Here is a 26,337-nt window from a genome sequence, read left to right on the forward strand (position 1 = left end):
CACACACAGTCGAATAACTCAACACCTGGTTTATATACGATGGCAGTTGGTCACAGATGTGACCATCTGGCATCCACTTTGACTGTGATTGTGTTTATCTGCGTGTTCTAAAAGAACTCTGAGTGTTAAGTAACAACCCTGGGGTTGGACAAGTGCAAGCATTTAACTGATGAAAATAAAAAAAACGTATGTTGGGGAGTGTGTTTTAGCAAGAGTTACGAGGTTTTCAGTGCATGGTAATGCAGATAAGGAACAGCAACACATTTACACACACTGGAAGAAAAGGATGGGAAGTCTATTTTGTGAGATAAAGGAGATAAAGTGTCTTTTGCATTTTTAGTGAGATGCACTTCTTAAAATTCTTCAGTTGGGTAACGATTTCCAGCAGTTTTACCAAACTTAAAGCCTGGTCATTGTTAATGACTGTTGGAATCCATTTTTATTCACAGACTGAACAACTCTAATTCCAAAGCATTTCTTGTGCTGGAGACACCATCACTGGAAACATCATTGCCAAACTCCCCCTAAAATAAAACTCAGAGTTGATCAGATAAGAACTGATCCTCACTACAAAAGCAAGGCCTGAATCACAAAGCCTTCTATGGGCTCTGAATTTTTTTCTTCTAACCTGCTGGCCAGGAAGAAGATTTGTTTCAAACTCTTCAAAGGTTTCACTGGAAAACTTCTAGAAAGCAGTCTGCATACCCTGTGTTTCTGCGTTTCCATAGACACGTCAGAAGCCTCTTGGTGTGTCTGCCTGTAGAGACCTGCTGTGGCGACCTCTCCATTCCTTCACCAGAACTTGTCTTGGTTTTCCAACCCATTTCCAGTTTATACTCTCATGTGAATACGGTGGTCCGTCAGAGTTTGCATAGCTTTATTTATAAGAACATTTCTATCCAGAACTAAAAACACAAACAAATAATGAACATGAATTAAGGCTAATATTTCAGTGACAATATTATATACCATCTTTGCACTTTAATGTTGTAGTTAGATCCACTGCCTCAGGCAAATCTCACTCCAGAATCGCCTTGCTATGCAGCTGACACTGTAACATGTCACTGTACTTTGATCTCCAGCCAAGCCTGACAGCCATTCTTTGGATATGTTAGAAAAAGATCTATAACTTGTCCTGCTCTACATATTTACTGGCTGAGATACATTCATTTGTCTGAGCATAAATGCTTTGCTACATGTTTACTGCTGACTAAAACCAACCTGCAGCCTAAAACATCACAGCATTGTTGTGGTTTCACAATGCTACAGTGACAGGTAGCTGTGCTGCTACACGGTGCTCCCAGCAGGCCTCCTTCTTGATTCCATTTGAAGTGGAGTGGTGTAGCTTGTAGGCTTTAAGATAATCCAGCTACCTGCTGCTCAGCTTTGTCTAACAGGTGACAGGAGTCAGCGACGGAGAGCTGAGTAAGCAGCAACCTGCTGGACAAACATTAGCAGCATATTGGATGCAGCAACTGGTTTCTAGCTTAAGTTACCATGTTGCTTTTAGCTCAGCTAAATGTTTGGAGAGGAAAGACCTGCTGTCCAGCTGCTGCTGACCCCCCCACCTCCTCCAAGTCAAGCATTAAAGATCCCAACCACCATATGAGCAGCTCTGTTAGTTTTACTGCCATTTCCCTTTCCACCCTGTCCACCCTGTGCAGCGTTGCTTCCCTTTTGTTAGCCAAACATAACCGGTTCTCTTCTTGTATCTTCTTTGTTTTATCATTGTGTTATTTTCAGGCGCATGTTCTTTCTTCGTATCTCCTCCATTTTCGTCCTCCATCCATTTTTTTTGTCAGCTGTCTTGTTTTCTTTGAAGCGCTCGTCTGTCTCTGACCACATATAGAAGAAGGAAGAGACGGAGGGAGGAAGGTGGCACTGACTCATCCTCCTTCTCTCCTTATCTCATTAAAATGGCTGTCAGAGCAAACTGCAGTTACCAAAGTAACTATGCCACCACTCTGTGTTTGCTTCCCTTCATCCAGAAAGTGTGCATGCTTCCAGTATGCGTCTGCCTCTGAGGGTGAAGTGGAGAGAGTTTTAATTGTTCGGTGGGGTGCACGTTCTCGTTTCCGACAGCCCACAGAGACCTGTCATGACCTGTCTGCCACATAATGAACTGTTCTACGCATCCTGATGAAGCGTCCTGTCTGGGTGCCCTTCTCCGTGTTGCTTCACATGTGCTGGGGCCAGGTGTTCACATGACACTGGTTTCATGAGGCAGGTGATTATAGTATCTGAAATTAAAATCCACGTTTATGAAGCAATTTTGGTTACATATGAAGAGATCTGTTGAAGAACCTGCTGCACAAACTCCAGTAATTTTTGACAAATTGTTTTATCCTCGCCTCTCTGTTCAACATATGTTTATTTGATCTCTTCATTTTTAAAAACACAAACTGTTGTGCTGTTCATGTGCTCTCTGCAGGTCTGACACAGAATGGCCAGATTTCTGCCATGTAAATTTATCTGAAACAAGATTTTACCATGAGGTCGGTCAATAAAATAAAACTGTTGCATTTTCTGTGAAGAAACAATGTAAAAGAAAAAAGAAACAACTGGAACCAGAAACTTCTCACCTCACCACACACTATACAACCAAACCTGTTATAGCTGTGATTGATCACGATGTGTAAATTCTCTCAAGTTTCAAACATCATCAGAAGATTTTAAAATATTGGTGTGTGAACCAGGCATAAGTCAAACCTTTTCTGAAGGCAGTATTCAGCAAAGAAGAAGAAATAGCTCTAAAAGATTAAAATTACTGCTCTCCATTAAACCCATTCAGTTTTGTAACTTTGTTGTCCTTGAGAGCTAAAGTACCCAAAGAATAAAAATATTAAGTCAACATAGAAGAGTTTATCACTTCTGTTTCAGCAAGAGTGTTAGTTAACATCCACGCTTCATACTGGTGACCAAAACAAAAAAAAACTGGAACATTTTAGACCAAACTATTAAATATCCAATCAATGTATTATCATTTTTTTGTAGGGAGGAATTGCTTTAAATAGTCTTAATATACATTTTGATTTTATCACTGATGGTAACACATTTTGCAGGAGAAAATGTTAGAGATAAGTTTGGAGGTCTAGCAATATTTCAGTTACACCATTTTGTAACTTAACAAACTACAATAAGATGTCTTCCTGCTGGAATCCCATTATGTTCCAAATTATACTGGAACAAATTATGTTCCAGTATAATTACACAGCAGTTGTTACAGGCAATGAATTGGTAAGTTTGAATGATAGCATAGAATTAAAATACACATTTTTATGTCTAATGAGAATGTGTTACTTCAAAGATTGATTTATATTGATACAATATATCAGACTTAAAAACAGTATCTTCAAAACTTCAATAAAAGCATAATTTAAAATTACGGTGGGTTTTTCATGTCAGGGTTTAGTGGGAGAGATAATTCTGCACTTCTGGATTTAAAGCCATAGCCGTGACTGAGTCAGCGCTTCATCGCAGGCCTGATCTGGTTATACAGAGTATATAGGCGGCTTAGAAAAAAAAAAGCGTCAGAGAAAGAATGAGGCGAAGAGCTTGATGAAAGAGATTTATTTTGGGTCTAGATTTGATAACCTGTATTCAATCTTCTCTGCAATGTCCTCGACCAGGCTCTGCAGATGCTGTGTGCCTCTTTTTTCTCTCCTCTTTCATAATTTCTTTTCAATCAGTTCCACCTGCCTTCTGTGATGGTGCTGAGATAAAATATTGGGCCAGCCTCAGGCTCTGAAGTGGTTTATCGCCATAGAGACATGCTGCAGTACGGCGGTGAAACCGTCACACATTCAAATCTTTAATTTTGTGATTTACAATGTCATAGCTGGACACTTTGGAGACACAAACATGACGTGAGGAGACACCTCGACCTGTCAGTGCCGTCAGCGGCTAATTACGTGCTGTGCAGTTTTCTTTTGTTTCCACTCTAATGTGAGTTATCTCAAAAACTTCAGCCGCAGTTATCAGGCGCTAAATTGGCGAGAAGGTGACTGCGGCCTCTCAACTACGGCCTCCAAGTGAAAATGAAAGATTCTATGAATAAATAATGCATGGAGAGTTGATTCATCCATCATTTTTAATGATGAATTTACACCATTAATGTCATTTACATGATTTGCACTCAACTCATCAAAATGACAAAGTGTTTGAAGGGAAATAACGCAGCAATAAAAATTGATTTAATCTGTAAATTGCAGCTGATTTGTAAGGTGTTCTGAAGGGACAAACTTCTGCATTTTCCCTCCACTAAGCCGCACAGGAAGCCGTGTTGGGATCGTCAAGTTCAGCAGGGGACAAACAGGCTCAGGCTCTGTCTGGAAGTGGGGAAATAATGACAGTGCAAAGAGCAGGTACCGCTTTTGTAGAAGCTCAAATCCTGAAATGCCAAGTGCACCGAAACTTATATTTTGTGTCAGATTTATCGCTGGTTTATTTATATCCAATTTTCCCCGGGTCACATGGGTAATAAGTGTTAGAGCTCAAATAATTCACCAACAGGTGCAAGTGTCTCCTCCTGATAGGGACTCATCTGTGCTTGTCTATACACTTCGCTAAATCAGGCTGATGGCAGGAGCAAAGGTCAGTGGAAGGAAAAGAGAACATCCAATCAACAGTATAAGAAGACATAAAATCCAAACTATTAAATTCAGTCCACCTCTTTATTTACTGGTAGGAAGTATTTGTCCCAAGGAAATACAGGAAATATATCACTGGAACGTTGAAGGCACCTTGTCCTCAGACAAAGACAAACTTCCTCCTAATAAAACTAGAAAATGTTATGCATTGTCTATCAGTTCACAGGGATTAATTCGGAGAAAGAAATGTATTAAATATTCATACTGATGGTAAACCATTTAACATGGAATGCAATAGCCTACCTAGTAAAATGAAACAGCAGTTGATGCTTTCTGATTAACAAATATAGTAACAGTGCAAATCTAAAAACATTTTCTAGATTTGCACTTTCCTTTTTCTCATTGACGTGTTTTGAGGAGGAATTATAGTTTGTTTATTTCATTTATTTACAGTTTAAAATGAACATGTCACATGTTAACACAGACAAATGTTCTGAATAAAAAGGAATAATTCAAAGACAAACATCTTATGTAGTTTACCTCAGTCTACAACACAAGCAACCAAGCATCATCAACCATCCACATAGACACATCCTTAAACACAAACCAGGAAATCTATATATAAAGATAATAAAGAAAAAAAAAAGTAACATCATCAAATTTCCAAATTAATTCTTGATTTCACTAATATTATGTATATATCTAAATGATAAGTCACTGTGTATGGCTTTAGCAGTATAAATTATTTTTTCTCTTTCTATTTTGGAAATAAATATATTATTGAAATTATTCTTAATATTTTTGTTATCAACTTTTGTTTTGGGAATGTTTGCTGCAAGGCTTGCATTGACATTCACAAAAAAATGAATGAACTAAACTACTTTTGTCTTTCTATTTGAAATTTTGGAGCTTTCTTTAACAAAATAATTTGGAAAACATGTTTGTCTTTTATCATATTTTATCACATTGTTTATTAAACACTTCTGAGCCTTAATGTTATTTCTATTTTTACAAAATAACTGACTGTAATAGTCTATTTTATGCTTTTTTAAAAATCTGTACTAACTTGTTTTTTTTATTTCTTATTTTTCCCTTCAGATTTTTTTTTGTTTGGTCTCTTAATTTTAAGAAACATTTCCATATTTTTTTCTTACTGCAGGTTTTTCTTTTTATCTTTTTTTGTCATCTATGGTTTGTTAATAACTTTGGTAAAGAGCAGCACAAATTGGCAATTTGCAATTTTTATCATAAAGTCTTTGCAGTGTGATCCTTAATGTCATATGCCTTGTTTACATCATGTATATATACTGTATCCCAATTTTGTTTTCTCAAGTCATCTTTCAATGCTTCTTCTTCTCTTTAATAGTCACTGTAAACTGTAAAACCAGGTAAATGGTCACATCTCTTACCAAGACCACACTCCTTTAGTAAAAATATTTTTATGAGAGTTGCACTCTGTGATGTAATTCTTGGTTTATCAATCAGTGGAAATAGGTATAAACTAGTCAAGGAATTAATAAAAACACTGTTTACATTTAGGTCTTTCATATTTCCAATATCTATATTGAAATGTCTACAAAGGAACATTTCCTTATTTGTTTTCCTATCAAATAATTTCAACAATTTATCAGTGTAGTCTAAGCATGAAATGAGAAGAAAAACCAGCAAACAGACCAAGCAATCTCCTGCTGAGTTTCCATGGTGACTAGTTAAACATACACTTTGCCAAAACGGTTTAGTTTATTTGCATCACAAGCAGATCTCCAAGTGTTGTGTTTTCACTCAGCATGCACACAGAGCTGTGTTTGTGTGTGTGGATGTGTATGTTGAGATGACTGACAACTTTAGCCTGAGGAAGGAGGAACTTCATGGTTAGTGGAAACCCATGCTGACCATTCACTGAGAGCTGGGTTTTGGTTTTGTCTTCATTAGAAAAGGAGACTGTGTTTAAAGTTTCCCCAAAATTTGCATGACTAAACAACTATAACAGAGTGGTTGTACTTCATCCGGAAGGTAAGCACTAGTTGTTCTATTGCACTGCTTCAGATTATCTATGTCTATGGAGATCTCTTTGTTAAATAACTGTAATGACAGCACCTTTTAGTAGATACATGCTTCAGTGATGGAGCACTGAAGCATGTATCCAGCACTGGATACATGCTTCAGTGTATCCAGTTAATCCAGCAATTTATTCCCCCCAAATCCATCATTCTCAGAGTGCAGCTTTTCTCCAGCAGAACTTCTTGGAGGTTGTTTACATTGAATCTGCATTATTCATGCTCTGTTCCACCAGCTGGCTGGAGGTGTGGCTCCAGGTAATAATGTGAATCTGCTTGTGCTGCATTTTTACCAAAAGTTATTTTTCCTATTCCCCTGAAGACTTGATACCATGGCAAGCTGTCCATGAAGTGGAGTGGGAACATTAACGGAAAAGGAATAAAACCTATTTTTCAGTCACCTAATGTCTCAGCACGATGTAATTAAACGATGGTGTTGATTCTTTGTTTTCATTATGTTATTGAGGTGAACGTTTGGCACAGTGACCTGATCTCAGTCATCACAGGCATATAAAAATAGTCAAAGTAAAAACAGCATTCTTTGTTTTTACTTAGACTAAATCCTCACATCAATCTTTTGATTTTTTTTTCCTGTGATTCTTGACATTTGGTGAGAATTTTAGGTTCCATTAGAAATATTAAAATATACAAACTTTAGTTTGCAACTGTATGGAGAAAGATATAAAGTTAAAATGTTCTGTGCAAGGTTTATATGCATTCCTGAAAAATCTGGAATGGTTTGGAAATTGATTTGATGATTTTCCAAGGATTAGTATAGGGAATTAAAAAAATAGTATGGAAAACTGTTGGAATTTTAAGACTGTATCTGTTATTTGTAAAAGCCCATATTAATGCTATTTTCACATCAATTTATATTGAAACAATGACGCAAACTCATTGATTTCGGGTTCTTGGACCGAAAGCGGTCATTCAAAGATAAACAAACTTTTTACTGTGTTTTTGGACTTCGTCTGAGATACTGTTTTTTTTTTTTCATATTTTGTGCTCTAAAAGTATTTTTAAACTTGTTATGTAAAGGACCTGTAGAAACAGTTCAGACTTCCTGTAGATGTTAACCTGATCAGCCCTGGTGCCTGGGGCAGACTGACAGAAGAGAAGTTGCCCTTCAGTTGGCTCTGTTCACCACCAGGAGGAGAGGCGAGGTCAACACAACTACAAGCAATTTTGTCATCAAAAAAAGGATGACATATCCCTTTATCACACTGCATAATCTGAAATCAGACTCAGAGCTGTGTTCTTTAATGATTTGCCAAATATGAATCTATCTATCTATCTATCTATCTATCTATCTAGATAGATAGATAGATAGATAGATAGATAGATAGATAGATAGATAGATAGATAGATAGATATTATCCAAATTATAACTATATTGTACAAAAAAATCCCCACAGTCTGTAAAAGTGTGGAATTTCTAAATGGAACATTCGTAGGACCTCTACACCTTGTTAGCACGGCGCTTTTAGTGGCAAGAGACACACATTCAAGAAAGGAGGCAAGAAAATTGGAATTAGAGACATGGAAGTGTAATATACAGCAGAGACAATGCCTCATGTCCTCTTGAAAACAACCCTGTGCTATGAAGCAAATGGTGGCTGATGTGGTGAAAAAGATGTGTCAGGAATCAAAAAGACACAAGCAAGAAAACACACAGTACTGGGTGAGAGGGAGGAAAGAGTCTGTGGAGGAAAGACCCTAAGAAGTGACAACACAAGAGAACATGTGAAAGTAGAGAAAATAAGGAGAGGGAGAGGTGAGAGAGATCTATACAAGGCAGAGATGATAGAGAGAGTATCATTGCTTATTTATAATCTCTGTTAGTCCCTGCCTTGATCCCCACTCAGATCTTACATTAGATATTTCTGGAAAAAAAACTGTCTATCTTTAGCTGCCATCTCTAAACCAAATAGTTTTTTTTTTTGTTTTTTGTTTTTTTCCCATGCAGAGTGTGCCGTGTGGAAGAGGATAAAAATACAGAACAACAGTGTACAGATAATCTGTACATCATGGGTAAAGCTTTTATCTTAAAAGCTTTTACTTTCTACAGATAAAGTCGGTTTCCTATTTTTATTACCTTCTGGAAAATTTGCCTTTCTCATATTAGCCATGTTTAAAACAGTGGAAGAAAACTGATTTTCAGAGTTAGAGAACAGGCTGAGCACTAGCAGTGATAAGAGCAGTCATGAAGTTGTACTGGGAATTCAGCTCTTAACTCGACTTTGCAGGCCTATTCTGCAATTCTTTGGGCATTCATTACTGAAGTATCTCTAGTGAAGCTTAATGTATCCAGATTTTTGGCCTATACGCTTCATTATCTCTTCATCAGCACACTGGGACTTCCCTGCTGATGGCATAAACAAAGCAGCACCCCCTAAATCTTTGATTGTTCTCCGTATGTGTGTCTGCAGGTTTGTCTTCAGAGGTAGTTGTAGTGCAGGTGTCAGCAGCCATCTGGTGGCTGCCATGCCAGAGTGAAGGTTAAATATTCTCTTTGTGCTCCCAACCTCTCTCACATGTGCAAAGACAGAATCTCCTACACTGGATGTATGATACTCATCAGACATTCAAGAGGAAAAAAATAAAAATATTCTATATATGTATATAAAATATGTCAAAAAAGTGTCTGTTGAGACTTGCATGTTACTGGATTAAAAGGAATACTTCAGTTTCTGGGAAAAGTGATGCTGCTGTCGGGTATTAAAAAGAAAATGAAATAGAATGAGTTAGAAAAAAGCTACTAGCTGTTTTTCTTTTTTTTTTTTTTTTTTTTTTTTTTTTGCTATGAACTGCCATTCCTGGAAGTTTAGTTTTTTGATAGCTTAATTCTGTTTGTTTTTTGTTTTTTCTTTCTTTTACATATGCTCCATAATCTGCTCCTTTGTATTATACAGTATGTGTAAAATTAATTCCTTCTATTAGTTCTCTAATATCCACAAAGGCCTATTTATTAGTTTGTTGGATTCTGTGAGCTTTCTTTAAGTAGCTGCTTGACTTCATGGTCGACCATCTTGATGTTGCAGCTTAGTCAGATGCTTATGAAGGAAATGTGAAAATGTTGCTCTCTAGTACAGAATTTTTTTGAAAGATGTATTTTGTTGCTAACATTGGAGAGGCCACTGCCCAGTCAGTAATTTTTTCTTTAAATAATCATTATAGTGTAGCTAACATCCATGTGAACCCATATTGAAAAACTTCACCAAAATGGGCAGAGCCAATATACTCTTGTGGGTGTGGTTAGGACGAGATAAGGCACTTTGATCAATTTACTGTTACATTTGGCTGTTATATTTAGTAACTTTTCAGATCCTGCAGGGATTTTTTTTGTCTGTATTATTGGAGACTTAAGACGACGTGTGAAACCATCAACAGTTCTTCAGCTGCAAAGCTAAGAAAAACTGTTTTGTAAATTGAGTAGGAAATAGTGAAATAAGTAGCTTTAGGGAATTTAGAGTAAAAGAACATTCTAAAACTACATTTCCTTTTTTTCATTCTGTATCGGTTTATATTTGTTGAAACATTCATTCTCGTCTTTCCTTTCGCTTTTGGCAGCTTCACTCCTCCAAATAGAATCCCTTGGATTTTTCAACACCATCCTGAAACATTAAACATGGATATCACCTAAAATCAATACAGCAAAGCTTCCACCCAACGCTTTGTAGAGAGTTCACTCCCATATCTCCGTATTTCTATCTGTGTCTTGCTTCTCTGCTGCTATCTTTCCGTCTATTCCTCTTCCTCCATAGCTCGTCGATCTCGCCTCGGGTGAAGGCTGTTGCTTAGGAACGGCTGGAGGAGCCAGTGTATGTATTAGATATGGTTTCTTTCTTCTTTTTTTCTGAGTCCCTATGACGAGTTCAGAACTTTTTCAGTGGGAAATGTCAAAGAAAATCAATCCCTTCCGCTCTCCTCAACTTCATTTTACTCCCTCTCTGTCCTGATATGTTCTTGCTCCTTTACTTTTTCTTTCTTTCTTTGTACTCACTGCTGCCTAAGTACGACATATCTGTCTGTGTGTGCTTAATTTCATGACTGTACTGGAAGAACTTGCTGTTTTTGTTGACTGCTTATACATTTAGACATTGCCCATTTGTCATTCTCCCTGTTGTTGATTTTGAAAGAAAAAAAGAGACATTTACTGAGTTAAAGCTGCAATTTATCCAGGACCCTCAATCATCAATGAAACTGTTATTTTATGTCATTTGTGTTCAGAACAAAAACCTAAATATTATTCTCTGTAGCTTTCAAGATTTGGTTTGATGATATGACTATTATTCCTGTGATTATTGAAACACATACGCAATCTTAAGCAGTCTTGCATATGGATTTATGGACAAGCAATACTTCTGTTTTTCACCATTAGATATTAACATCCAACTAGCTGAAAGTCTGCTCAGACTTTAAGGTCTCAAAGAAGTTTGTATCTGATTTTTAAACATTAACTTTAAAATCTCTGACATTCTTAAGTGTTATGAGCGAACCCAGTGACAGGCAATTGTCACAATATAATTATAAATGACAGTTATTCAAGGGAAAGTAAAAGTGCTTGTTTTTGCTACTGACAGCCTCTAGCGATCATAATTAACGTCTCTGTTTCAGCATGAGACTATTTCCTTAATATCATTTTGGCTGAGCATATTTTGATGATCATATTAGACAAGTATGACAAGAATTTGAGCTTTTGAGTTAAAAATACAAACAGTTTGACGACTGATTCTGAAACAAAGTATCCTTTGACACTGATGGCCTAACCCAGGGGTTGGCAACCCAAAATGTTGAAAGAGCCATATTGGTCCAAAAAAACAAAACTGTCTGGAGCCGCAAAAAAATTAAAACCCTCATCTTTTTCCATTTTCAAACATTTTTGAAAAAGCTCCAGAGAGCCACTAGGGCAGCGCTAAAGAGCCGCATGCCGACCCCCGGCCTGGCTGCTGCAAAATTATACATTAATGTTGCCTGAAACTTTTGCTCAAGAACAGCTGATAAGATTCTTCTGAAGCATGGTAGGTGGTCATTCTCCTCCCTTCATATTTATTTGCTTTTACGCAGAGGAGCACCACTAGGATGCTACTCTGTTAAACAGACTCATCCTCCTTCACCACAGTTATGAAAAGCTCTGCTGTGGTCTTCTACACTTCCTTGGTTGCTTTGGGCTGGTAAACCGTTCACACAGAACTCTGATCCCCAATGCACTTCCAATCCCACCTAGACATATGCTACCATTCCTACCTCACACCTCACCGCTGTCTGGCTGTCACTTCTTTTTCTATGAGATACCTGGCATTCCCAAGCAGTACTTCAGCTCCTCTCTTAGCATCCCATCACATGTGTTCTGCAGGTCCACAGACACAGAGCATCTCCTACTGACCATGCCCCGATATAATTAGAACTGTAAACTTTTATGTGCAACAGTTCTGGTATTAAACCTGTTTTAAGCTTTTTCCTGGATTAATCCTAAGAGTCAGGATTTCCCAATCAAAATATGCAGTTACAAAATCAACCTTTAAATTACCAGTACTAATAATACTGATCATACGGATGCGTCGATATGAATATTTGGGCTGCTCTGCTCTTCTCTCTTTGCAATGGAGGATTGGTGTTTATGGTGCAGTCAGTATCCAGAAAGCTTCTTAGCATTGAAATGATGCATTACATACATCACGGGCAAATGTTAGCGATGGGGTAAAATATAAAACCTCAACAGAGTCCATGCCTCCAGGAAGCCATCGTTTCCTCAGACCCTCTGGACGAAGCTGAGCGTAGAACAAGAAGCTGGTTTTTACCAGGCTAATATTTACCTACATTTCAACACACACTGCTGGGGTGTGTGGTTAGGGCAACCACACACCTCATATTGCTTCTCTGCTTCAATTAAACACTGCACAATCCTATCACTGTCACATGACTGAACAGATCCCACATGACCAACCCACCACATTCCTCTCCTGAAACACAAACAAAATAGATATAAACATTGGTTGTTAATATCGGGGCAGTTTTACTTATCAAACTGATACTGATATGCTGAAAAGTGTCTAAAATCGGTCGATACCGATGTTGATGTAGATATTTAGTGTTTCCATAGATAATATACATCTCATCTGTTATTCAAATTGTCTCGGAGGTTTTATGATAAAAGAGAGATGTGACTTTCTTAAAAGCTGAGATGTTTTAAGGATAAAATTGAGTATTTTGTATCTTTTACAATGTATGGTATTATCATTAGTTATCCACGATGAACATAAAGACAGCAAATAATTTGAGTCGTTTTCAATAATCAACAATTCTTTTTTTTTCTTTTTTTCCACAATGACAACAGTCTCTGTACCATCTAGACTGATGTATTCCAAAGGTTACATTGGAATAACCATTGTTAACAAGATTGGAAGTTTCTCTGGTTGTATTTCTGAACATTTTTAAACTGCAGTACTCATCTGAAAAAGATCAGTAATAATAAATGCTCTTAAATTTTGAAATATAAACATTTCATCCTCATGGTAATATAAAATCCTGAATGTGTTTGTCCCTGTTTGTTTACATGGATGTCCTCTCCATAAGCATCAAGTCACATTCAGATTTCTTTCGCTCCTGGCTCTAGAGCCTCTCTGAATGTGCGACGTGTGCATGCAGGAGCTTTAACTTTCCCACACATTAGCTCTCAGGAATGAGCCCAGAGACAACACACTCATGCTCTCTGTCGGTTTATTTTCTGCAGCTAGTCTTTGTATAGTTAATGAGCTGTAAAATGTAGGTCAGAACTTTTTCTATGGACTCTGTAGAGGAGGAGGATGTATGGACCACTGCTTCTCAGATTGCAGGCCCTTTGGGGTTCCCACACCCAGGCAGCACTTTACAATCATAAGCCCACTTTAGGTTATTTATATTAGATTGCATTTACAATATTGCAATTTATTATCTCATAGTGTTATTACATGTTTCCTCACACAATGCTATTAATTATGCCGTGTTTGCTGCCTGAACCCATGTTTCTCAAACTGGAAGAAAAAATATGGGAATAGAAAGCAAAATGGCAGTTTTACAGTAGAAGTAAAATTTGCATTTGCCCAATGGCCCTCGGATTGGTTTGCCTCCATGTGCAGCTGATTAAATTTGGCCATGCTTGATTTGTGCCAGCAGGCAGCTGTGTGCTGGTTGAGAGATGACCGCTGTCAGAGTGTGAAGAGACATGCAGTCATCAGAGAAGTGCTTATTTGCTCCAGCCTTCTGCTGGACGGCAGCAGAGCTCAAATTCATGAATTCATGTTGTTCTGATCCAAAACGGAAATTACAGCAACAGCTCCCATCTGCCTCCCTGCATAATGACTTTATTGACTGTCATACCAGGACACATTTGTATCTTACTGTGATTTATGGCTGCAATGAAGCCAATTAAAGGAAGCTCAAAATGTTAATTCTCTTTTTGTGAAATGGAACAGTTGATGCACGGATTGATTTTTGTTTTGATGGAATGTCTGAGGGGAGTGTTTCTTAGCTCACAGGCGTTCCTACACACGTGGAAATGCTGCAAATGACAGAAAGTGATTAGCTAGTGTCTGGCCAGAAGCCAGCATGACAGAACGTGTTAACACATGACACAAAGTTAGGGAGGCAGTGGCACAGTCTGGCCGTTTAGCAGACATAAGTCGATATACAAACAGGCCCCTCAGCAACATTATTTTTACTTATTACTGCTGATACTTGTCTTCCATTTGGGACAAAATGCCTCTCCACGTTCTGAAATACAGTTGGTGCATCAGTAGGTGGCAACCCATTAGATTTAAAAATGGACCAGTTAAGTCTAAAACAGTGTTCTAATTTTGTTTCTGCCAAACACAGCAGAAACTGAACATTTCATTCAGACTCGTGATTTGAGTCTCAAGTTATAGAATAGAATCATTTTGTTATTTTGGTTAAGAACTTTGGAGCTTTGACACAGAAAGGTCCAAACCTGCAAAACCAACACTGGGTTTTCTGTTAGCGTTCTGCCTAAAACAACTTGGCAAGTTGGATGTTTCTCAATAAGCCTGACCTCAAAACCCAAGATGGCTGCTGCATGTTTGTTTAGAGCTTCAATATCTGTAGAAAACTGTTTTATACTTTCTGACAAAATTGTTGGTTCTCCTCTGTTAATGACTGAATACCTTACAGTGGTGACTGAAATATATTGAAACTGATGATGATAATAATAATAATAATAATAATAATAACAATAATAATAATAATAATAATAATAATAATAATAATAATAATAATAATAATAATAATAATAATAATAATAATACATTTCTTCTGAATATTAATTAATGTAAAACATATGTTGTTTTTGCATTGTGGTTCAATAGAATAATTGAAAAAAACATAATAAGCATTATTATAATGTTATAATAATTCTTTACATTATTATAAAATCATTAACAGACTGGTAACAACAATTCTGTCCAAGTATGAACATGTTTGAATTCATATATCATGAAGATATGGTTTTTGGCTAGTAGTCTTGTATGTCTTATTATTGTCACAGAACAAATAAACTCTGGTTTCTGATTTACAGCTGAAACACAGTTCAGTTGATTGGGACATTGCTAGAATTCTGACTTCCAGTGAAAGTGGAAATATTTGAGTGTTTTATATGCTAACTGGTGTTAGCTAGTTGAGTTAGCATCTTGTTAATTCTTCACTTTGTGGCTCCATGCAGATGATTTATCTGAAACCGGTTCTTGGTGCTGAAGGATCCATGAGTATTCATGAGTATTCACTGCAGCTCCACCTGGCTAGCATCCGTCGGTTGTACAAGTTTAGCTCTGATTAAAGCCAAGGCACACTGAACACATTCTCTCAGTAGGAAATCCTCAAAGGAGGACGACTGGTCTGTTGTTACATAGAACTCAGAGAATTGCTCCTCAATCACTAACACTAATCCTGCCGAAAAGGCTCGTTTCACTGGGATGCATTTCAATCATTTCCTGTTTGATCTGTCAGTGTTGTTTGATGAAAAGCTGAACTTGCCATACTCTGATTATCTGTCATGAAAAGGATTACAGTCTTTCCTGGATTACATAGTTTCAATCCCATTTTAGACATACACTCCTTTTTATTAGTCTGACAACTGAATATGTTGGCTGCATGTCTCACAGAGAGGACGGCAACTTTTAACTTCTATATTCAGCACAAATAAAGTTTGAAAACTATGTCCTCATAATTTGACATGATTTTTGTATGGAACCCTCATTAAATAAGCAGATTTGAGCTGAAATGTTCTCTCACTGTACCTGAGTACCTCTGAACAAAAACAAGAATATTTTCAGTTTTGTGTATGGACATACACTTAATTGCCAAAAGTATTTGCTCACCTGCCTTGATTCACATATGAGCTTAAGTGACATTACATTCCTAATCCATGTGGTTCAATATGATGTTAGTTTGCAGCTAGAACAGCTTCAACTCTTCTGGGAAGGCTGTCCACAAGGTTTAGGAGAGTTTATGGGGATTTTTGAACATTCCTCCAGAAGCGCATTTGTGAGGTCACATATTCATGTTGGACAAGAAGGCCTGGCTCTCAGTCTCTGCTATTGGGGTTGAGGTCAGGTCTCTGTGCAGGTCAGTCTAGTTCATCCACACCAGATTCTCCATTCATTCCGCTATGGACCTTGCTTTGTGCTCTGGTGCACAGTCATGTGGGAAGAGGAAGGGACCAGATCCAAACTGTTCCCACAAAGTTGGGAGCGTGGAATTGGCCAAAATGTTTTGGTATGCTGAAGCATTCAGAGTTCATTTCACTGGAACTAAGAGGCCAAGCCCAGCTCCTGATGTTACACACCTGTGGTCATGTAAGTGGTTGGAATACACTCAATTTGAGCATTGAGTAAATACATTTGACAATTTCATAAATGTTTTACATATCAGTGGAGGAAGTTTGCCAGTCAAGGTACAAATGAGGTAAACATCAGACTTTCAGTTTAAAAGACATTGCTCAAAAAACACAGTCCTACAAGAGGCATTTTATTCTGAAAAGCTTTAATGCGCTTTCTATCTAAGAAGGATTTTGTTCTGGTTAAAAACATAGAAAGTTAAATAAAAATAAATTCTGATCTTTGATAAAGAGTACATGCAAACCTCTGGTTAACATTCCCTGGAAAGTGATAACAGCCCTTCTAAGTTTTCAGTCACATAATAAGTCCTCTGCAGTTTTCCTCATTGGGAGAATCTGTGAGCAGGTTCTCCTTTTTCATCAAGCCTCTGAAACTCCACCAAGTTCCACTGTCTTGCAAATTTTGTATGGATTCCAGTTCCAACACACCTGGATCAAAGGAAAGTTTAATGACCAGACCGATGCAAAACCTTCTGACATGCAAAGCAGATAATTCAGCTTGTTGATTCAGATGCATTTGAGATGCATCCAAAAGTTGCAGGGCAGTTACACTGGAGGCCTGGAGCTGCAGACCCCACACTGACATGAATCACACATGGGCTGTAAAAGCTGAGAGGACTGAATGGATGATGCTGATGTGAGCAAAAGATTCAGAATGAATGTTGGGAGAATGTTACAAAGAACAGTCTAGTTCAACTCTGACAAGAGAACGTTTTAAAGATGGATATGAATGTTAAAACAAACTTCATTTGTTTACTTATCAGTCCAAATTCCTTTCAGACTTAGAAAGTAGAAATCTGAGCTGGAGTTTGATCCTGGCAGAGTTCTAACTCTGTCTTTAGATTATTAAATAGTTTGCTCTCCGTGGTATGAAATGTCCCTCTGAAGCATGTCTGATACTAAGCACCCCACAGCATGAAGATGAACCTTCTAGGTTCATCAAAAGCAAAAGTAAATGCTTTTGTTTTAGGAAACAAAATCATTTACCTTTCAGCATCATCACAAAAATCACATGTTTTTTTTTTCTTTATTAGCTTTACTGGAAATAAAATGCCAGAGATTTAGATAGCCATGAGATAATCTTTGTAATTCACTTATTTGTTTCTCACTGTGCCTTTGTGTAAGGAGATTAAGTTGGAAATTGTGTCTTTAAATGAGCTTATAGTCAGTCGACTCCCAATGTGCTGGAGTGTATAAAGCTAAATAAATAAGGATTTAAAAGTGGATCAGCAAATTTGGACAAATGCTCCAGCTTCTTAATTCTCACAGGTTAGAGCTGTTTAAATGTTCTTAAGAGAAATGAATAATAATAAAAAAACAAACTGTATTGCTGCTCTGTAATATTTCTTCCTCTCCTACAGCATAATAAAAGGGACTTAGAGGGTGAAAAAAAATCCAGTAAAATCCACTTAAGAATAGCTCTGTTACACAAACACTATATTCTCCTCAATGGCTTGAACATGTATTGTTGTAGAGCTGCTCATTAGTCAGAAATGCTTCTGACCCTGAGTAAATAATAGAATGGATGCTGGAGATGGATCTGCCTGGAGGCTTACCATTTCTCCAGCACACAGAAAGTCATGAAGGAAAGTTCATCCTGACTGACTTGATTATTATTTACATTTTCCATTTTGGACATAAAAAGGGAGAGCTGTCACCTGACAAAAGACAAGGAAGACTGACCGGCACATCAGGCTCTTCCAGCCATTTGCAGTGTCCTTCAACACACCAATAAATATAGTTTCCTTAGACAGCAGACTTGAATAAGAAAATAGAAGATTTGTCCCATCCTCAATTGTGCCTTAAAATCCTTTCGGTAGCAAATTCAGTTAAATATGAATAGGGGCGCATGAATCAGTCACACATTGATTCCTTCAAAGAATTTAGGTCTGTAATTGTCTTCATAGTTACACTGCAACTGAGAGAGAATCTAAAAAAAATTAAATCCATAAAATCATATATGATTTTTAATTAATTAGCAGTCCTAAAGGCTGAGTTATAGTCAAAGTTTAGTTGTGCGAAGCCAGTGGTACGATGTTTATAGTTGGTATGTAGGTTGGAGACATATTCTCCTAAAATGAACCTTCATAGGTTTATATAAATGCCAGTGTAGGGGGACCTGCTCTGCAAGAACACCTTCCAAATTGTCCAGTTTGTGTGAACGTTTACAAAAATTTAGAGCTACGTGACCAGGTGCCATGACTTTGTCTGATATTAAAATTTGTTTGATGATATGAAACATTTAAGTGTGACAAAAAAGCAAAAACAGAAGAAATTTCTGAGAGGGCAAATACTTTGTAAACCTAACTATAGAGACCAGACTGGACCGGAGTGAAGCCTGGTTATGGCTGCACCCGTCCATCCAGGAGCAGCCCTGCTTGGGACAAAGTCTTTCCATTACCTCACCGTTCTATGGATGCGGCTTCCAGAAGTTAAAGCTGATGTTTCCAGAACTCTTCATAATTTCATGATACATTGTGAGACACAATCATCCTCATTACCAAGCCTTATATGAAGCTATTTCAGAGGTAGGGTACTATTGACACAAGAGTATATGAAATTAGAAAGAAAATTAAAATGGTAGATGAATAAATTAGACAATAATTAGTCTTGGTTACAGACTGCTTAATGAAAAATCCCAGCTAAATAAAACAAAACAGCCGCCTCTTTTCACTCGTTGACTTTTTGTTCCTTTCAACCTGCAGTTGATTAAAAGAAGCCAGATGGATTCACATGCAGGGCTTTCAGTGGCTCCTACCTGAGACCCGGGAGTGTGCAGTGAATGGACATGAGGTTCTAATGAGGCAGAAAGAGAAAGGATTGGGTTTGTCTAGACTAATTTCATTATGCTCTCCTGTTTCAGTCATTGTAGAGGAGATTTCAGATGGTTTATCATAGCTCCATAACACTCAGGAAACAGTGGATTCAACATCGCTGGGGTGAGTGGAAGTCAGTTAAATGTTTTCTAATTTGGTAAGGAGCTATAAAATATGCTAAATGTTTACATGTCAGAAGACTCTCTGTAACCTTGAACTTCGCTTATGACTATGATGGAATTCAACATTTGCATTAATGTTTGGTTTATGTAATTATATTACTATTAATCATAATTCCTTATAAAGTTAAGTTGAGTTGGGGCTCTGTCAGTCAGACTTGTTAATCTCATATGAAGGAATTAATTCAAAAATACCAGACAGAAGAAACTCCTCACACAACAACAAATGATCACTGACTCACTTATTTACAATTAAGTCTGAGAATTTAACAATATAATACAGCTGAACGATCCCGTAAATAACTTTATTATATAGCTTACGACATCCAAAATGTATTTTTGATTTGTTAGATGATTGGCTGACTCAAGTCTGACATGACTTCTGGGCTCCTGCAGAACAATGAATTAGAAACTGGTTCTGGTCCGACAGGCAAACTGGCTGGTGGGTTCTATGCAGAACCACCAGTACCACTTTAAGAACCAAAAGGGCAGCTGTTATACAGCAGACTGTAAAACAGTTTTACATGTCTTAATTTTGATCATACATGAACCTAGATAGTTGAGTACTCCAACAGTATTTCTTTAAAAGTTCTCCATATATTATTTCAAAGCTTTTGACCCTCCTGTTATGTTCGTTTCTGAGGTACAGCAATAATGTTCCTGGGTCAGTTTGACCCTTTGAGCCTTTAATTATGCAATAGTGTCAGAAACCAAAAAAATCCTCCAAAACATTTTTGTATCTGATTATTAATTCCTATACTAACCATTTCAATCAATATTTCTGCAATGATGTTTTTTCTTTTTGTATTGCTCAAAAAATAAAGGATCAATGACGACAATTTACTCATTTACTCATTTGGACATAAAAATGTCCAAACAAGTACATTTGGACATTTACTCATTTGGACTCCTGAATCATTTGCTTCTCTATGTATTGAAAAAAAAAAAAATTATGTCCACTGAAAAATAATTATCCTTGAAATTGATCTATTGTACATTTTTTATATTACATTTTGAATCTTTTTTCAAGGGATGATCTTTATAATTGAACTCAAGATGTATTCTGTTGTGGGTCAAATTGACCCACTGATTAAAATCAAGATAAATAAGTCATGCAGAGAGTATTTATGTTTCCCCCCCACTTCTACTGAGTGTCCACTCAGTGTGGGTGGAGTTTGCTCACAGGAACAGAAAAGGTTCCCGTCAAAAGTTGTATGAACACTTCACAGTTTCCTAGTGAAGTAAAAGAATAGCGAGAAAGTGGGCTTATGTGCGTGTGCATGTGCATGCATGTATATACGGTGTGGTGTGGTCATCTGATAGTTTTCAAAGTCTGATTTGAAGTATTAATATTTTTATAAATAACTGTGTAGACATGCTGCCTTGGTGCTGTAGTAGTAGTCTCTGGTGGAAGGCTGATGATGTTTGAAGACATTATTTTGAAAGTGACATCTCGATGTGAATCTCTGGTGGAAAAGGAACAGAGTGTTTACATTTTCTAAAGTTTCATGTTCAGAATATTTTGTTATTATGCATATCTTAGAATCTCATGAATGCCATCCTATTATCTATGTATAATGTTCATGTGTTTGTTGTGTGAGATCGCTGCAAAGAGGCAAACTTTTTATGTTTTATTCCCTCTCAGTTTTGTCCTGCAGTTGGACTGAACTCCTGAATCATTTGCTTCCCTGCATACTGAAAATTATGTTTTTAAAAGAAATGTAGATTTTTAAATATAATTCTTTCTTCATACATATAATCTAGTGTTTCTGCATTAATACAGATTTATATTTTTCCATTCAAGGCACAACACATAACGCACAATAATGATCCCGAAGTAGCTGCCAACTGATTTATTGATGAGTTCACTAGTGAGAAGAAAAATTCTACACAGAGCAGTAAACTGATGTCGTTTGATTAAACTGAGCTCAATTTCATTCTTACAGTTTGATTTGAATGAGTGATTCTATAAATGCTAAACTGAACATTGTAGGAAATACAGGAATTTCTCTATCTCTCTCTCTCTGCTTCCTTCTCTCAAGGTGCCATTAAAGAAATCCCCAATTACTCCTAATAATGATGTAATCAACCACGGCTGACGTGCCAGCAAGCTTTAATTAAGTTATTAATTAGCTGAATAATGGGGGTTTTATTCACTGGGACATAAGCCACAGTCTCCCATGGCAGGAAAATGTATGTGTGAGTGTGTGTAGGTGAGGTACGACAGAACAGGGTGTGTGTGAACAAGACTCAAAGACTGAGTGCAAGAGAGACCTAAAGAATGGTGTGAGGACGAAAATGGCTGAAATATAAAGAGCATGCATGTTATGATGGGTGTAATTGTGTACTCATAATGTCACAAACAGAAGTCGTCTAACATATTCCATGTTTTTTTTTCTTGTTTCCTGGCTGAAATTGGAGCGCGGTAACCCGGTGCTTGGCCTGCTCCTCCCGCTGCTCCAGGCCACGTTAACCTCCTCACATGTTCAGCTGAGTTCAGGCTTTAGAGAGCAGGCTGACAAAGAGACATCCACGCAATACATAATTACCTGAATATGAATAATATGAACTGACCTCTGTGACTCCAAAGGTGTACCACAGGTTGATCCAATTAACTTTAAACTAAGGGCCTCAATTTATCTGCAAATGGCTGTGCATCTCCGGGGGAGCTGATAATGTCAAGCTTCTCCTTCACAAAATGACTCTTTATTCATTTTTTTCGCCGTGGCGAACCCTCGTTAAGTTGCTTTCTGCTCCAGCTAACCCGAGCTAAATTATACCAATTACAATTTTCCGTTACATGCATTCTACAGGATTTTATTCAGGCCATTTCTCCTTCTTTTATTACCATTTGTTTCAATATTGGAATGCACATGTATGCCAGATATGGCCTTTCAGAAAGTCAACATTCCTCTGGTGTTTTTTGGTTCCTGAGTTATTGTATGGCTCATAAAATAAGTAGGATGATCACGAGGTGCTCTATGCCCCAGTTTTTGCTTTATTCTTTTTTTGGGGGAGGGGGGACTAATGACACTAAATTTGTGTGATATGCTGCATATTTTATTGATTGAAAGAGAAGGGTTATATTTTTAACACATAAACTCCAATTATTTTCATTTCTGAGCTTCCAAACCTGAAATGTTGAGCTGAAATTTTTGTCTTTTAATTCCAATAATCTGTAAATATTGAATGTTTAATGGTTTTTGTGGTATTAGATCAGATTTCACATTTACACATACAGTTGAAACCAGAAGTTTACATACACAAACTATGTGTACCCCGCCTCTCACCCGGAACGTTAGCTGGAGATAGGCACCACCAACCCCCCCGACCCCACTAAGGGACAAGGGTGTAAGAAGTTGGATGGATGGATTTATATTTAACACAATGAGAGAAATGAGCCAGAGATTTACTTATTGATGTCTTCAAAACCAGAAGTTTAAATACACAGTGATTAGTGCTTTTTAAAACAAAGAGGAAAGTTAATTGAAAGCTCACCTGAGGATGAATTTTAAGGTCTCACCTGGAATTCACTGCTTTCTAATGCGAAAGTCAGGAGAAACCAGGAAGAGAATCATGGAGCTGCTGCAGTCTGGTTCATCCTGGGAACAGTTTATCGATGCCTGAAGGTGATGCGTTCATCTGCTCAATTACATGTAAATACAGACCTGATGGGCATGTCCAGCCATCACACTGCTCAGGATCTGCTCTCAGAGATGAAGGCATTTTGGTCCAGGCTTTCCTTTGGATTTCTGGTCAGTTCTCATTCACCAATCAGAACTTCTTCTGTTCTGTGAAAATACGTTTTCATTGTGTTTTGATATCAGTAATGAAAAAGTCTGACAATTTTACATATAAAAACCTTTTCGACTCAAGCTGAAGTTCTATGCAGCAGTTCCACTTTATTCCCCTTTAATGCTTTTCACACATTGTTTATGACATATGAAACTCCTGCATTTATATGAGACGTGTTCATGATGGGTCCTAAAGGCTGCAGCAGAGCTATTAGACCATGCAGGCTTTCTCAAAGCCTGTTTGGTTATCATTAAATGGGAAAGCTAATATGAAGGCAGGGGGAACAGCTTTAATAGAGATCTGGAGATTCTTGTGTCTCTTTTTATCGGCTGTGTGTTTGACCTTGGCGTTGTACAGCCTCAGCGCTGCAGTGACCCAAAACTCCAGTTAGACGATTGTGCATTCAGTGAGCCGCCTTCGCCTGTTTGTTTTTAATAATGCCGGGGCATAAATGGAGGAAAACTAGTGTGAAAGCTCCTGTTCACTCTCTTCTCATCCAACCCTCTTTGTCTTTGTCATATTCCCTCCTTCCCCCCCTGATCTTTTGTCCTCTCTCACTTCGCCCTCGCATACATTGTCTCAGCTATCAGCCGGTCCAGCAGCGGCTTCTATTCTTCAATAAGTGGAGGTGATCCTGCCCCCAAGAGACCGTGGAAGCCCGGTGAATACAGAAAGGCCTTTTATCTCTTCCTCTCTATATTTTATTCGGTCTCACTTGTGTTTCCATTCCTTCACTCCCCCTTTTTATCTCTCCACCACCCTCTCACGCACTTTCTTTCTATCTCAGGAGAATGCTCTAAAAGCCAGGTGCATGCAGAGCACTGCACCGCTCCGGCTGTAGCCGAGCAAGCTAATAGAATTATCAACTTGGCTGCAGACTTGGTTGCCAGCTTGACTCACCTTCAACCCGCTCTGCACACTGTCCAGCGTCTGTCAGCCAGCACTACACTGGCCTTGGCTGCAGAGCAAAAGGCATGCTGGATAAAGATAGAAGTTGGAGTTTAAGTCTTTAGTACTTACTCATTCTGTAGCAAACACTTCAAGTTGCCAAGAAGAAAATAGGCAAACTTTAGTAGGAGAATATTAGAAATTTGATAATGAAATGTAAACAAAAAAAAACAAAAAAAAACAAAGAAAACCCAAACTGACTTTGCTTTCTTGTTTAATAATAATATCAGCTTATACCACAGGAGATCCATTAAAGAAAAAGAAAAAAAAAGAAGAAAAAAATAACACCACAGCTTCCAAAAAATCACAGAAACAAAAATGTAATTATTAAAAATATATTCTGATAACAATATGATTATTGATCAGATTTGTGTATCTCTAAAGCTTGTCCTGCACAGGGAAAAGCCTGGACAGGTTATCAGTTCAAAACCTGAATCTCACTTCTGCCAGGCTCATGGTCCAGCTGAGCATTTCTCTGGACAGACGAAGTAAAGACGGCCGAGAGGCGCAGTCCACCCTGTTCAGGTCTCCAGTCCATCACAGCGAAACACACAAACATGCAGGACAACCAACCACACATTCATACACATGCACATGCACATGCACGCACACGCACACACACACACACACGCACACACGCGCACACACACACACACACACACACACGCACACACACACACACACACACACGCACACACATACACATACACGCACAGTAGTTCAGAGCAATGAGGCCTGAGGGGGGAAGCCAGAACACACAGATGTACAGGAAATAGAGAGTCCATGCAGAAAATCCTAAGGCAGGAAGTTTGCCTCAGGACTAAGTAAGTAATAGCAGAGTAGTTTCACAGCCATGTTTTTTACAACACAAGATATCACTATATGCTACACAAAGAAAGAAAAAAAACTATAATCTTATGACTTCTGGACTTTTACATTTTGCAATTTGTAGATATCTAGAATATGATGTTATGAATGCAGATCAATGACTTGATGCAATCTGTTGGGTTTCCATTGATAGAAACTTTTTAAATGACTTGCAGTATCAATTTGATCATACTGTACTGCTTCATAACTAGGATCAATTGGAATGTATATATGATAGAAGAGAAATATCTTTTCTTATGAAGTGGCTTAGGATGACATTTGTCGTGAATTGGGGCTACATAAATAAACCGAATTGAACTGAATCTACCTGAGAAGACAACCTGGATAATCGATCTGATAAAATCAGCTTTAAAGATGAGTGGAATAGCCAAACGTTCAAATATTCAGCACAACCATTTTTAAAACCACCTCTCAAATTTTTGCTTAGACACATCAGCATTATAGTCAATATCAATATGTCTATTCATCCATGTCGTCCACACAGACTTTCACCTTGTCTCTCCATTAGTTGCTGAACGGTCAAACGCGGCTCTCGCCTTCAAACACCCTCCCACATATTTCCCATGTTCACTGCAGCTGCTGCTGCTGCTGTACCTTGACAGGCAGGCAGATATTAATCTGTTTATATTACTCAGCCTAATTATCTGTCAGCTATTGATTTAGGCTGCCAGCATCATCAGTGGGTTTAAGTCTTAAACCAGCCTCATTACCCAAGCTCCCATCAGTTCTAATTGCCAGGACAGGGGTTTGTGTACTTCTGCACAGTGCTGCGTTCTACAGAGAAGCTATGGAACAAATAAGACTATGGAGATGCATCGAGTGGTTTGTACCATGAAGGATACTTTTGATATCATTTTTATCTTGTATTTCATTTGTCTGTACAATAAAAACAGTGTTATCTTTTGTCCAATTAAACTTGGTTTTTCTTGGCACAGCAATTCCCCGAGGACTGGATTATGTTGCACAATTACACCATTATTTAAGTAAATCTCATTTTCTTGTTTGCAGGAAATGAGGCTGTATGAAGCTGACCTATTAAAAACTTTAATGCAATTGGTGTTTTTGTCTTCTGGCAATTGCCATCACCGAATCAATTCCAAACAAGGACCTTGAGGGTTCTGTGCAGTATCTTGGCTGTACTTAGAACTGCACATTTCTGGACTGAGATGTCTGATGTTG

At 37.8% G+C, this 26,337-nt stretch overlaps 1 protein-coding gene and 1 long non-coding RNA gene across 2 annotated transcripts in view; one reads left to right on the forward strand and one right to left on the reverse strand.

The window, feature by feature from the left end:
* Window positions 1-26,337, forward strand: part of nlgn1 (neuroligin 1) — a 228,706-nt gene that overhangs the window by 91,129 nt on the left and 111,240 nt on the right. The window lies entirely within an intron of this gene.
* Window positions 11,963-26,337, reverse strand: LOC106945524 (uncharacterized). Its single transcript, XR_001424577.1, has 3 exons — window positions 26,267-26,337; window positions 17,083-17,097; window positions 11,963-11,973 (listed from the first exon to the last, which is right to left on the reverse strand). It is a non-coding gene; the product is annotated as an uncharacterized LOC106945524 (long non-coding RNA).

The sequence above is a fragment of the Poecilia latipinna genome, unplaced genomic scaffold (assembly GCF_001443285.1).
Source record: "Poecilia latipinna isolate Pla-1442-1.1 unplaced genomic scaffold, P_latipinna-1.0 Scaffold148, whole genome shotgun sequence".
In the NCBI taxonomy this organism is placed as follows: domain Eukaryota; kingdom Metazoa; phylum Chordata; class Actinopteri; order Cyprinodontiformes; family Poeciliidae; genus Poecilia; species Poecilia latipinna.